We start from the raw sequence: 12,635 nt of genomic DNA on the forward strand, positions 1-12,635 counted from the left end.
CTCTGACTTCAGCTACCAGACAGAGTCATGTCACCTTCAGAAGTTTTCTGATGACTCTGCCATAGTGGGATGTATCAGCAAAGGTGGAGAGTCTGAGTACAGGACTGTGGTTGACAACTTTGTTACATGGTGCGAGCGGAACCATCTGCTGCTCAGTGTGGCAAAGACAAGGGAGCTGGTTGTGGACCTGAGGAGGACCAAGACACTCGCGGCTCCAGTTTCCATCGGTGGGCAGAGTGTGGACATTGTGGAGGATTACAAATACCTGGGAGTGGTGTTGGACAATAAACTGGACTGGACTAAAAATACTGAAGCTCTACAAGAAGGGCCAGAGCCGCCTCTATTTTCTGAGGAGGCTCCGGTCCTTTAACATCTGTCGGACTATGCTGAGGATTTTTTATGAGTCTGTGGTTGCCAGTGCCATTTTGTTTGCTGTTGTGTGCTGGGGCAGCAGACTGAAAGCAGCGGACACAAACAGACTCAACAAACTGATCAGAAGGGCCGGGGATGTGGTGGGGGTGGAGCTGGACTCCCTGACAGCAGTGTCAGACAGAAGGATGCTGTCTAAGCTGCAGGGGATCCTGGAGAACAGCTTCCATCCTCTACACCACGTGCTGCTGAAGTGCAGGAGTACGTTCAGTGCCAGACTGATCCCTCCTAAATGCACCACTGAGCCACAGGAGGTCCTTCCTTCCTGTGGCCATCAAACTGTACAACACCTCCCTCTGAGATCAGAACACACTGTCTTGTAATCTTATCCATATTGGATTTATTCAGACAAGATTTTACTGCACATGGTACAAGTTGTATTATATATGACTTTAGTCTTCACTTGCCAGAATGTACATTAATGTTTAGAATTTATTAGGTTTTTATTTTATATTTTTTATTTTTTATGCTCACTACTTTACCTTATTTGTATTTCTGTCTTTTTTTGAGTATACATGGAGCACCTGGAACGAAAACAATTTCCCCCCGGGGATCAATAAAGTATTTCTGATTCTGATTCTGATTCTGATTAATTGGGTTTTTGCTTACTGGCAGACTAACAGTTCAGAGAGCAGCTTGTCCTTGTAGGGAGCAAAATAGTCCCTGGAGGGTGTAGCTAGTTTTCTTTTTACAGTTTCTACAGCTGTTTGTACAACAGCCTATAAACCCGATGATGCACTAGTGTGCTCTTTTAGAATGACTGAACAGTTTTTTGTTGTTGTTGTTTTAGGCTGATGCTTATTGAATTATATAAAGTACTGTTTAATCTGTTTAGATGCATGTTTATTGATGAGGGAAAGTTCTTAACATGAGAATAGCATTATCATCCGCTCACATTAAATAATGCCATATGACAAAGGGTTATGTTGTGTGTGCTCCACTGATTCGTGGTAATGCACACATCGCCTGTCCATAGAAGGACTGCATATTCAGCTCTACAAGTTTTAGTCATCAGGGGGATGCTATCAGTATTACTGTTCCAGTAATAGAGGTTTAAATATAGTTTCACCAAGATGCTTGGTAGTGGTTACAAAATACAAAGACTCATGGATTCGTTTTTCCAGACCCAAGAGTCCAGTAGAGTCACAAATAGAGTGGACACCTTTTATAAAGCCAGCACTAAGGAACAGCTGTGGAGTAGCACTCACTGGTGCCTGAAAAAGAGACGGTAAACCAGTGGAACATGGTGTTATGGGACAAAAACCCTTTGTTAGGGTTAGGCGGTATCCAAAACCCTCCACATTTTACCCCGGTATACGTAAATACCGTGCTGCACAGTGCGCCGCGCACAACCCCCTCATGTGGCTCGTCCTCTAAAGCGCAGCAGTGTTCTTCTAGTGCGACTGTAGCTCTCTCTCTCTCTCTCTCTCTCTCTCTGTCACATCATGTTCATAAACTTTATCAAACATCTCCAAAAGTAAAATATATTATACTACTGAAGTGAAACTGAAGATTCAACCACACAAGGCATCAAATAAAATATGTTTAATATTTGATCCTGTTAGGGACATAAAAATCTTCTGGATCCTTTCGTTCATCTTCCCTGGTTCTTTGATTAAGAAGAAGTGGACAATATCTGGTCTCAAAATTACAATTTATTCTAACAGTAAAGCCCCAGCTGGTCCAGTTTGTTGATGAGCTGCTGTGGGATGATGGTGTTGAATGCTGAGCTGAAGTCTATGAACAGCATTGGAACGTATGAGTCTTTATTTTCCAGGTGGGTGAGAGCTGTGTGGAGTGCTGTGGAAACAGCATCACTGGTTGACCGGTTGGGCCGATATGCAAACTGGAAGGGGTCCAGAGAGGGAGGGAGGGCCGTCTGGATGTGTTTCATGACTAACCGTTCAAAGCACCTGGTACCTGGTCAGTGGGAGAGGATGTGATGTTTTGTGCAGGAGTGCTGTTGGAATCTCTGCAGATGTGATGATGAAACTCTGTAATAAGCATGTTGCACTTATGAAAAATACAAATTCAAATACAAAATTATATTTGCAGAGATTCTAAACTTTTTTTCAGCCTTTCAAAAAATTATTCAAGGTTTCAAAACTTATTTTCAGACATGCAAAAAAAATGTTGGCTTTAAATTTTCAAACATTGCATTTCAAGGTTTCAAAACCTTTTTTCAGGTTCAGATTATGGCAGGATTCTAATCCCATATATCATCAGTTAATAAATAATAATTATAACAGCAAAGGACAGCAGGGAATGATGCAGGCAGTAAGCATCTATGCACTTTCTGACCCGAAAAGAAAGAGCCACATATCTGGTTCTGACACATGTAATAGAATCCTTCAAGAGCTGTCAAGAACACTGTTGCTGACCACCTGTGTTCCAGAGTTATGGCCATTTAGATTCCAGAGGTCAAAAGGTCAAGGTGAGTTTGGGGCTCTCTAACTTGGCTTAGAATAGGAGGAGAGTGTTGGTTCACATGTACATTTACTCAGCTCATCAAGACCTTTCTGTAGATGCCTCAGTTTAGGCTGTGCCCCCAAAAATGGCAGAGATGGTATTTTCATGTCAGGGTCATCATCTGAAACAGGGAGCTGCATGTCTCTTGGGGTAAAGTTAGTTCATCCTCCAACAACACTTTTTCAGTGTCACTCTGCTTCATCTCCAGAATAATAGTGTAAAGTCAATGAATAATGTGTAATTACTGTATATACTTCCTGTATCTATAAGTACTGTATACTGTATGTATGGATTAGGTACATTCTGTGCAAGTATAAGGTACTGAATATTTGAATAATAATGATTTAATACCAATAAGAAAAGTACCTTTATGTTATTTTAGTCTTATGAATCTGACAAGAAACACACATCGGTCACTAGGGTGTTGTACTGTAAGACCTTTTCATGCAGCTTCTTCTTCAGCTCTGTTATTGTCTTTCTTTTGGTTTGTCTTGCCTGCCTGCTATCTGAAAACACAAAGACACATGTGCCATATTTCTTTCTTTGTTTAAATAACTAGGTATGCCAGCACACCATGGTGGCCATGTAGGCTTTGCTTTTTAAGCAGAAGGTTACAGTGAGGCTCTCAGTGTCAGCTCTCAGGTCTTCATACACCCTGGAGAGTAGACTCTCTCTAAATGGGTCAAACACAACAACTAGACAAGAACTACAATCAATGACAGTCTCATTTACTTCATATAGATGTGAAGTATTGTACGTTTCACCCAGAACTGCTGCTTGACATGGGAAACCCACTGCTGTATGGTCTCCTCACCAAGACTGTGTTCAGCCTTTATGTTGCAGAGGGCAGCAGTTTCCAGTTTTGCTCTTTTCTCTGTGATCTTGAAAAACACACAGGAAATATTGAAATAATAATAATAAATAAAACACCCAATTATTGAATACAAATACAACTAGCCCTTACCTTGACATGTCTGTGGGCCAACACTTGATGAAGGTCGTCTCTCTTCGTCTGTTCCGTTAACTCTTCCTAATAAAAATAAAACACGCCACCACGAGGCAAAACATGAGACTTCATATGAGAAAGGCCCTGAAATACTGCTACACTTGGAATTCTAGTAGAGTGTAGTGTTATACCAACCTGCTTTAGTCATGGAGAAGACTGAAGCGAGGCGTCTGTTGATGCTGCTGCAACAGCCGGACTCTGGGACAAAGTGACGTCACAGATGTCGGGTTGTCCTCTGAGTCTCTGAAGCAACATGCGGCTCAGCTGGAAAACAGCTTCTGATGGAGCTCTGATAGTCTGACTTCATCTCTGAGAGGAAGAAGAGGGAGAAGCCGCTGCGCAGCGCGCGGACTCTCTCCAGCAGCAAAGTGCAGAGATCATCAGAGCTCCACATGAGCTGAACATGAAGAGACACAGTCCGCTAGCAGCTCCTTCACTGTCGGCCTGCAGCGCTGCTCCCACACTCATCTGGACTCTTTCATCCACACACAGAAAACACGAGCGGAACATTCAGCCTGCAGAGGAGCTGCCTTGGATTGAGTCTCCGCGGTTCTCATGGTGTGTTCAAGGACCGCCTCCTATGGCGCCAAATCGGGGTCATAAGTTTTGTTCACCTGAAAAAATAAAATTCATTCAAACACTAAAATTTGAAACTGAACATTTATGTTTTGATGATTTTTTTTAGTTCAAAATTCTTTTTGAATCAACTTTGAAATTCTTTTGAATAAATAGTTTATTTTCAGGTTTCATTTCAATAATTATTTTCATATTTACCAACAACAACAAGAGTATCCACGTCAAGTTCGTTTGATTACCGATTAAACAGACACTCAGAAAAACTGGTAAATGGAATAAAACCTGCATAAAACGCAGAAAGCTGCCGACCAGAGCCTGTTAGCATCACGTTAGCATCTCGTTAGCAAACGTAGCCTGGTGAAAGCTGACAGCGTCTTCTCCTACTGGCAAAACATTCAGCTCAACAAGTAACTGAACGCTGAGTAAACTGGCTACGCAGTGATGAAACATACTAATAATAAAAAACTCATACGTGATCAGCCTACCTGTCTGGAAGTACTGTGGCCACCGCAGCGTAGCATGTAGCCGCTTCTGCTCGACCAGTCGTCGCCAGGTGAAGTCGTACCGATAACCACTCTTGTCTCACATCTTTCTGCATCAAGACATTTTCTGGTTGTGGCTTTTCCGACTCACTGGTAATTTCTCTGCCATATTGCGCCGTATTCGGTGTTTTCACCAGTTGAGTCTCGCTGTAACTCAGCACTGACGCTCATTACTTCTCTGGTCCGCGGTTTGAGGAGCCGCGGATTTGCCGCGGATTTGATTATTCTAGATGCTTTAAGGCTGTGAACCCCTCACTGCACACTTTAAACTCCGTTCTCTCTGTTTAAACACTGTCAGAGTTCAAACCTTCGTAGGAAATAAGTCCAGTATTACAGAATGAAACCAAAGATCAAACCTGTTTTCAGCAGCATTCTGCATTCTGGAGATGGACTGACACTGGTCTACGGACTATCCGGACCAGAACTCAATGAGCTGTAAGAGAAAAACAAGGTGAGAGGTGAACTGGTTATAGGAGGGACCACTGTAATGCAAACATGTGATTTGCTGATTCTGGTGTTTTTAGGTTTTGATTTAAATTCCACAAAATCATTTATTTGCATTCAATTATTTTTGATTGTAACCATATATAATTCATACTTCTGTCTGTGTTCTAAGAGTCTTAAAAATATGTGGTTTCCTTTTTATTTACAGTGTGCATGTCATGTGACTTATGAACGTACAGTTTGTGCATATATATAAACAGTTTGATTTCCAGGTTGATGCAGCAACAGCTGCTGCTCTGACACCATTGTTCATGTCTTCCTCTCTCTGCACTGTGTTAACACACCTGAATGCTGCAGAGCATCTTCTTCTTTCCTGCTAAATAAATAATGGCCCTGTGGTCTGGTGGTGTCGGTTCACCTTGGACAGCGATGGACAGGAGGACAGGAAGGTCCGGCTGCTCTCAGCTGGGACCTGTGTGTACTGACCCTGTACATTGCTGCTGCAATAGAAAACATTTCCCAGTTTGGGATAAATAAAGTATTTGTTCTGTTCTGTTCTGTTCTGTTCTGTTCTGTTCGTCTTGTGTCTTGTGAGCTTTAGATTATATTATTTCTTGGGCTCTGTGCTCTAAGTGTCTTAAAAATATGTGGTTTCCTTTATTTACAGTGGTGCATGTCATGTGACTTTACTTATGCAACATGTATGATAATGTTCTGTCTCCTCTCATTTCCAGACTGTCTGGAGGACACACAGAGTGGACATGGGTCACAGAGTGCTGCTGCTGTTTGTGTCTCTGCAGCATGGGCAGCTGCTCCTGCTCCACTCGTCACCGGCTGATTGTTCACACCTGTGATCAGTCATCAGCCAATCCTGCTGCAGCTTCCATCTAGTATATGTGTCCAATGGAAGCTGAGCAGCATGTCAGCTACACACATAGAAACACTACACATAGTTTGTCATATAAATAACATGGATTGAATCATGTTGTACAGTCAATGGAAACAAAAAGCACTGAGAGTGGTGCTGGTAGTGCAGCAGTGGATGGAGGCTGAAGTGCTGCCACCTAGTGTCAATATTTGGTATTAACTCTGACTACATATTCCACCTTTAACTCTCTGCCATATATACTGTGCCATGTGTGAAGTGATAATAACATGTGAATGTGAATTTATTGTAAAGAACTTTACTTATTATCCCTGTTATAAGTGAGCAGTGTGTGTGTGTGTTTGATGGAGTGTGTAATGTCTGCTCAGTGTTACTGATGCTGCTGTGTGTGATCTGAAAACTGATCAAACTGTGATGTGTCTGATGCTGACAGAAGAATCAGAGGTCAGACAGTCGGATCCTCCTCTGTGACACCTTTAACATCATATCAGAAATCTCTGTCTGCTTCTGGTACATGCAGCTGATCACCAGCAGGGGGCTCACTGCTTTGCTGTCACTCAGTGTAACAATGGAACTGTTAGAATGATGGTGCGGCTCACACAGGTGTGTGTGGTTGAGGTTAATCAGTGCAACAATGTCAGCTTCTCTCTACAGACTGTGAGAGAAACAGTCTGACTGAAGACAGGAGGAGGCAGAAATGTCACTGTGTGGATGTCAGCTGCCAGAAAACACCACAGAAGAAGAAGAAGAGGCAGAGGAAGAAGAAGAACAGAGAGGGGGAAGTGTTTGTGGTGACGGTGGATTGGAGTAAAGCTCAGCTGCTACAACAGAACAGTTTCTGAACACATGTGTAGCCACCAAAACTACACCTGGTACAACAAAGGATCACAGTGAGTGGAGGACCAAGGCTGGAACCAGAGGACCAGAGCTGAGCTCTGGAGGCCAGAGAAGTCCTCCTGCAGCCTCTGCTGAGTTTGTTCCTTTTGACCCCCTGTTCTTTGTTCTTGATGATCTTTTTGCAGTGTTTTGCTGATTTATCTATGTAATTATATCATGTGAGGATGTTTTGACATAGCAGATCATCATTTCACTGTGATTCAGATCAAATTCAGATCACAGTTCTCACTTCAGTGAATGAATTATGGTTTTGTATATTCATTGGTCAACAGTGGTGGAATTGTAACCTTTTAAATGGGATTCTGTTTGGTTACCATAGAAACCACTGAGGAGGCACTGATGGCTGTGGGGCTGTTGGGGTTGCTGCTGCTGAGTGGAGTCGTTCTGGTGGTCATTATGATGGAGATGCTGCAGGGTTCGTTGTGTTGGTGGTTGTGATGGGATGGTGGTCCCTGATAGGGGTGCTGCCGAGTGGGGTCATTGTGGTACAGGTTAGGGGTGTGAAGTGGTCCCTCTCAAACCTGCAGTACAAAGTCTTGAGGTCGTCAGCAGTGGGGGAGGTCGTCTCCTGTGGTTTGTGATCTCCACACTGATGCATGGTCGTTAGCAGAAAAGCTGTTTTTCAACTCTTCTGAGTATTCCCTTTTTGCCACCTTGATTTCCTTGGTGAGAGGGTTTCTGGTCTGCCTGTACACTGTCAGAAAAAAGGGTACAACTGAGGTCCATTTTTGTTCCCTAAGGTACAACTGCTGATGATTTTTGATTTTAATCTGTGTCTGGACCCAGGGATGGATCGGTCATCGGTTAGGCCTGGTTATCCCATATCAAAATCTGCTAGTTAACTTTATTCCATTGGAGACCAACTCCTTGTTGTTGACACTTTTCAGTTCCTCTCTAACTACCACACAGCTTTACAAAGCTAACAAAGTTCTATTCAGACTCATCCCAATCCAGAGCAGTTGTTCCACAGTAACACCTGCAGGAGGACGTCATCACCCAGTATGTGACCTGCACTGTGAGCTGTACAAGCGGCAACCTTCGGGGCTCAAACTTGAAGCCCATGCGGAAGTGTCAAAACTTGTAATTCACGCCGCAACAGCTGGGGGTTGGCTCCAAAAGCGAGTAATTTCCCATAGACTCCCATGTAAAAATGGCCGATTTCACAGCAGAAAAAAACATGTTTACAGCCTGGTACAAAAAACCACTCTGGTCTCAGATGATAGGTTCTCTGCTAGTGTCAATTGTAGGGAGGGTGAATTTTTTTACAACTCACTCGTTTCAATTGTATTCGGACTTAAAATTACGCCTAATTATGGGCGTTGCCGCTTGATTGACAGACAGTTGACGTATCACAGCGTGAGTTTCCTGCTTCCACGATCGCCCGCCCCCCTAAACCCCGCTCGTGCTCCCCCTCTTTGTCCATAATCGGAGTTTTAGTTGACGTGACGCTGCCAACATGGCGGCGGTCATCACGTCCCGGAACCTCCCACCGAGCCTCAAAACGGCTCTTCAGAAACAAACGGGTGACGTCACGGAGGCTCTGTCCATAGTTTTTACTGTCAATGGAGCTGTAAGGTCTTATACAGACAGGTGTGTGTCTGTCCTCATCAAGTCCAATCAGTATCATCAAAGACAGCTGGACTCAGATGAAGGTGTAGAACCATCTGAAGGATGATCAGAAGAAATGGACGCACCTGAGTTCAATATATGAGAGTCACAGCAAAGGCTCTGATGCTTAGGACCATGTCATATTTCACTTTGTCTTTTTAATACATCTGCAAACATGTCAACAACTCTGTGTGTTTCTGTCAGTATGGGGAGCTGTGTGGACGTTAATGAGGAAAAATGAACTTCAATGATTTTAGCAAATGGCTGCAATATAACAAAGTGAAACATTTAAGGGGGTCTGAATACTTCCTGCACCCACTGTACACATAACAAATGAATGTGACTGAAACAACAGCTCTGTGTGTAATATAAATATACAAACTAATGTGATTTGATCAGAACATTTTAAAAGACAGTGATGATCTGTTCTTATTGTCTAAACAGGAACAGTTGAAGCTCAGCTTGCAGCCCCTGTATCTCAGGCTTCTCAGCTTCTCTTCAGATGTTTGGACGTTTCTGCTGGAACCTCTCATTTAATGACTCACATTTAGAACTTCTGACTTTATGTGGAGGAGGGATTGATTTTGGAATGAGGAGGCTGCAGCCTGCGATTCCACCACTAGATGTCAGCATTGCACAGCATTGGTGGCTCAGTTCAGATTGAGAGAATGCAAAGAGTGTGCGAAGCTGTCATCAAAGCAAAAGCTGGCTGCTTGGAAGAATGTCAAACATCAAACATATTCTGCTTGGTTTAACACTGTTTGTTCACTGCATCATTCCACATGTGTTCCTTCATAGCTCTGATGTCTTCAGGATGAAGCTACAATGTAGAAAGTCATAAAAACAAAGACAAACCACTGAGTGACTTTTGACTGGTACGTTTAAAATGTCATCATATGTCCTAACCAGCAGGGGAAGCACTGATCATAAACTCTCTAGCTGTGTCCCAATTCAGGGTCTGCATCCTTCGGAGGACGCAGCCTACGCGGTCTCAGGAGGCCGCGTCCTCCTGAGGATCCTCCGGAGGATCCTCAGGAGGATCCTCCACCGTTGGTAAATGGGACGGTCTGGCCTTCAAATCACTTCCTGATTGTGGCGCGACGTCATAAATTTTGCCCCGGGAAAAACAAAAGCAGCGACAGCGACACAACACGGACTACACAACAAGCGGGACAACAGTGTGGATTTAGACATTTGGAATATTTTAATATATTTATTTGTTGTTGGAGGAAGAGGAGAGGCGGCTCCAGCGGCAGCAAAACCGGTGACGGCTCATTTTCTTCAGGCTGGGAGAGCGCAGTGGGGAGGTGACGGTAAGCTGCTGTTTAACCATATTATTGATCATAATTAATATACCAGTTACTGAGCAAACGCTAGATATATAACCAGTAGATAGACAAATATGATTAAATGTAATTTATATTTGATTCAATTGTAAGACTTGATACAGGGTCTGTTTGTAATTTTAATACTTTAAATAAATAGCTAAATGTGTAAGAACCCTGCAAATAACCCTGAAACCACTGCTTTAATGTGTCATTAAGCATCAGGTCTGTCACTGCACCAGAGAATTACTGCTGGGTGGAGGAGAGTGGGGCTCCCTGCAGGACCAGCTGTCTGTCCTGGAGGAGGTGTACTGACCATCATCACCTCTGGAGGGTGAGGATACATATTTTATAGCTTTTCATATTTTAAGCTGCTTTGGAAGCCGCTCTGTGGAAGTTATTATTTTTATTTTTGCCCTTTTTAAAAACATCTTTAGTAACATGGCAGCCGCCGATCGTCAGCTCTGCAAACCCTGATGGACGATGTGGTGGACAGAGGAGACAGACACCCCCCTCCCCCAGATGATGTCCCACTCACAGCCAGAGGACTCCAAGGTCTTCACCGTGGCATCATCCAGTCCAGCAGCACCAAGGACTCCTGCTCAGCCAAACATTTATATATATGTTCTTTGTGAATAGTATTTTCTGCTGATCTTTATAAATAATAAATTGTACATTTTCATAATGTCCACTGGTAAATAGTTAGAAATGTTCTGTGTCTTTGTAAATATTGTACATAACAGAACAATAAATGATTTACTGTGGTCACTGAGAAGTTGTTCAAAAGTTTACTTCAATTATAAATAGGTAATGAAACACATGATGTAACAAGGTTAGAAGAGTTTAAGAACACAGAGACAAGAACGATTTAATGCCGCTGTCACTACTAGCATTTTAAAACTCTCGAACTACTGCTCTTTACTTACATTTAAATGTGAATTCGGCACTCCTGCCGCTGCCGCTCGCTTGGTCCGTCGTTGTACTATTGGACAAAAAGTAGGCCCGCAAAGCATTGTGGGATATTTAAGGCCACGAAGGATGGTAGCGATGCGTCCTCCAAATTCAGGCAAAAGGAGGACGCATTTGGAGGACGCATTTGAAGGACCCTTCGACTTTTGGCGAATTGGGACAGCCTTCGCGCAGCTTTGTGACGTAAGCGGCCTTAAAATGCGCACTCCGAAGGATGCAGACCCTGAATTGGGACACAGCTTCTGTCTCACATGTTATTGTCATGTGTTTTTATCAAGCGGCAACCTTCGGGGCTCAAAGTGGAAGCCCATGCGGAAGTGTCAAAACTTGTAATTCACGCTGCAACAGCTGGGGGTTGGCTCCAAAAGCGAGTAATTTCCCATAGACTCCCATGTTAAAATGGCCGATTTCACAGCAGAAAAGAACATGTTTACGGCCTGGTACAAAAAATCGCTGTGGTCTCAGATGATAGGTTCTCTTCTAGTGTCAATTGTACGGGGGGTGAATTTTTTTACAACTCACTCGTTTCAATTGTATTCTGTAGCCGACTCAAAACGGCTCTTCAGAAACAAACGGGTGACGTCACGGAGGCTCTGTCCATAGTTTTTACTGTCAATGGTTTTTATGGAAGATGATGCTGACTGTTGTTTTCTTGTTTCTCTCTGTAAACAGCTTGTAAACAGCAGCTTCCCTGAGGGGAAACTCAGCTAATAAATGATGCTGTAACCTCTGGGACTTGATCTGCTGGGTGGGAGTCCACTACATTATCCATCCATCCTCATCCATCCAGCTACACCCTCCCTCTTAAAATGCAGGCTGGAGGATGCAGGCATCGATCCCGCTACCTCTCGCATGCTAAGCAAGCGCTCTACCATTTGAGCTAATCCCCCTTGTACAAAGGGTCAATTGCAAGTCAATCAGATCTCACTGCACTACATGAAGTGTACTAGTGAAGTATTGGAAGCATCAGACTTTTGATCTGAGGGTCCAGGGTTCAAGTCCCTGTTTGGGCAGAACACTTTGTACTCCCTCTTGCTTGTACTCCCCTTCCCTCTCTGTTAATGTGCTTGGACAGAGCTCTGTGAACAGCCAGCCTCTTTGTGTCTTGCCCTCCTTGTGCAAGGTGTCAATGGTCGTCTTTTGGGCAACTGTCAAGTCAGCAGTCTTCCCGTGGTTGTGCAGCCTACAGAACTAGACTGAGACCAGATGTAACAAAATAATGTACTTCGCTATTTTTAACATCACAATTTGTTACTGAGTACACTTATTATTTTGAATAATGACCGGCCTTTTCTTAACCAATAAAGATACCAGTTACAAACTGACCAACATGGCTGACATTTGACTGACTGACAGACAGTCCGTCCTATGACAGCCAGGTGCACGGTCACTGAAGGGGACATCTGATTGGACCCTTGGACCTGATATAAAAACCGTGTGGCGCGAACGACGGTCAGACCCTCCTTCATCAGCTTATGAGAGGT

The sequence above is a fragment of the Parambassis ranga genome, unplaced genomic scaffold, assembly GCF_900634625.1.
Source record: "Parambassis ranga unplaced genomic scaffold, fParRan2.1 scaffold_21_arrow_ctg1, whole genome shotgun sequence".
Taxonomy (NCBI): Eukaryota; Metazoa; Chordata; class Actinopteri; family Ambassidae; genus Parambassis; species Parambassis ranga.